The following is a 684-nucleotide window of genomic DNA, read 5'->3' on the forward strand; positions in this document are numbered from 1 at the left end:
TATATATATATAAAATGTGCAGAGTTAGATGATGGGTGAACAGATTATTTTTGTTTCATTTGCACAGAGAATTAAGGCTGAAACCTGATTGAGGTCAAATGGGACTGCAAAGTGTTATTGCTGCTCTTTAGTGACCAATCAAAATGTGACTATCATTTTTAAAAAAATTAAAAAAATAACGGCCGTTATGGGCAACTACTCCACTTTCTCATTTTATTTTTTCCAGTTTTTACATAATAGTTCTTTACGTGTCAGAAATAGCTGTAGAGCTATCGTAGCAGATTTGCATATATGCAAAGATTGTTACTCAACCTAAGTAAAAAAAGTGCAGACTGGCCATACCTGTGTGATTATGGAATAGTCAGATCTGACACAGCAGATAACACAACTAGATGATGAAACATATCGTCACTTGGTGTAATCAGCATCTGAAAGATTTCAAAATTTTCATCGAATCGGTGGGCTTTGGGCTGGGCTGACATCCTGCAACTGGCATGGAGCCATTTGAGATTTTAATCTCAACATGTAGTAGCCAGGTAAGTGATTTATATATTAACAAACGTTAACACAGTTAATGATTGTTGACAGAAAAGTTTGATGCATTATTATAAAAGATGCTGTTTAGCATTTTCCAGACCATCCCAAAACTATAACGGTTACTTTCCTATGGAAACTGCAATATTC

This window comes from Nanorana parkeri, unplaced genomic scaffold (assembly GCF_000935625.1).
Source record: "Nanorana parkeri isolate BGI_ZX_2015 unplaced genomic scaffold, ASM93562v1 scaffold129, whole genome shotgun sequence".
NCBI lineage: Eukaryota > Metazoa > Chordata > Amphibia > Anura > Dicroglossidae > Nanorana > Nanorana parkeri.